The 1,697-nt window shown below is 42.7% G+C and overlaps 1 protein-coding gene across 1 annotated transcript in view; it reads left to right on the top strand.

Annotated features, from left to right (window-relative positions):
• The window catches only part of LOC108720418 (LIM domain only protein 3), a 117,220-nt gene that overhangs the window by 17,516 nt on the left and 98,007 nt on the right, over positions 1-1,697 (top strand). The gene's annotated exons all lie outside the window — the stretch shown is intronic.

Below are 1,697 nucleotides of genomic sequence, written 5' to 3'. Positions count from 1 at the left end.
CCGGCTAGTGAGTCTGAGCGTGCAATGATTGATGCTGGAGCCAGCAGTCGCGCGGGAAGAACGGACGAGGGGTGGGGACAGGGGACCGGGTGCTGATGGTCGACGAGGAAGGGAGGGAGAGAGAGAGAGAAAGAGAGACCGGTACTGAAAGTGAGGAGCGCCAGAGGATCGGTCCTACGGACTGGGGAAATTTAATTAACGTAAATGCCGCCGCCACGGCCGGCGCTACACGCCGTGTGTGGCAATCGCTCATATGCAACTCAACCCTACCCGCTTTCCTTTTCTCCCCCTTCCCGCATGGCCCTAACCACCCCCGACACCCTTTAGCCGAGCCGCGATACCTCACCCCAAGGCTTATCCCGCTATCACGTGCATCGTCCTGAACGGTCCAGCTGGGGGAGGTTATTAAACATCTGGGAAAGGGGTGAGGGATTTCTCGATTGTGGGGCGATTGATGGGCCTTGAATCGGCCGGCCGCGTTCGATTCGAACACGATTTATAAGCGCGATCGATCGGCGCGAGCCGTCGAAACGCGCCTCGCGGCGACGGAGGCGGATAAATAATCGGCGTGTAATATCTTTGGTGGAATTCGAGTTGCTCCTTTCCCCCGGGAGAGTTAATGGCCCGGGCTAATATATTCGGTCGACATCATTCCGCTCGCACGGGGCTCGATTTGCCGCGCGGGCACGCCACTTCGATACGACGGAACTTCCGATGGCGGTTCACCGTCGCAGAAGGGTCTTTACGGCTATCTGTTGCGGGGTGTATTCCCGAGGTAGAGAAATGCGATTTCGTCAGCCTGGGGTGGAACTATTTTGAAGTATATTCGTTTTATTCACATAAAGCATCTTAGCTCATCTTGTATTCACTTTCTTCCATACGTAATTTTTTGAAGCTATCTAAAATATGTTTTTATAACAATCAAGTGATTGTAGATTTGTTTCGTTCTTGTCGTATCTATTCGCAAAATATAATCTCAAAACGATATAAATTAACGATAGCTGGAGAATTGTTATTTTGGAACGAGATCGTATAATACATTGAAAAAAAAAGTGTTTAGTATTTGTAACTATAATAATTACATGATAAAATAATTATTATTAGAAGCTCCCTTTTTATAGTTAAAAAATTATTATTTTTTTTAATGATTTCTATAAGTCGCCGCTGCTCCTACTCAATATGTTGTTAATTTAACTATAAACAATGGAAAATAATTTAACTCAAAAAAGTGTAATAAAGATTCAAGTTTGATTTATTATTTATTAGATTATTTATTAGATGCATAACGTTAATATGGATGTCATTTACATTAAAATTAACCACAAAAAATGAATTGATTTACATTTTGACACACAAGAAAATTAAAAATAAGAAAAGTATTTTTAATTTAAGGGACACAGTTATCAATGCTACTTTGATATCTAACAATATAACAGTAATAACTATAAAAATAGAGCTCCTAACTATAATTATTTTACTATGCAATTATAGTCACAAGTACCAAACACGGTTCTCAATGTACTTATTAAAAGATGATGTGAAATTCTTCGTTCAGTAAAACTGGATTGGCGAGCCAAAAATCTGTCAAAGCGACTTATCCTAAGCCGCGTGAGATAACCGAGTCGCATTGGTACGCATATGAGTAGATAGGAGAATACACACGCGGGGGGAGGTAGAATAGAGCGGGTGAGACGGGC

Source organism: Mycetomoellerius zeteki, unplaced genomic scaffold (assembly GCF_001594055.1).
Source record: "Mycetomoellerius zeteki isolate Tzet28-1 unplaced genomic scaffold, Tzet1.0 scaffold15, whole genome shotgun sequence".
Taxonomy (NCBI): Eukaryota; Metazoa; Arthropoda; class Insecta; order Hymenoptera; family Formicidae; genus Mycetomoellerius; species Mycetomoellerius zeteki.
Note: the sequence above shows the minus strand (reverse complement) of the source record. Positions and strands in the feature narration are given on the sequence as shown.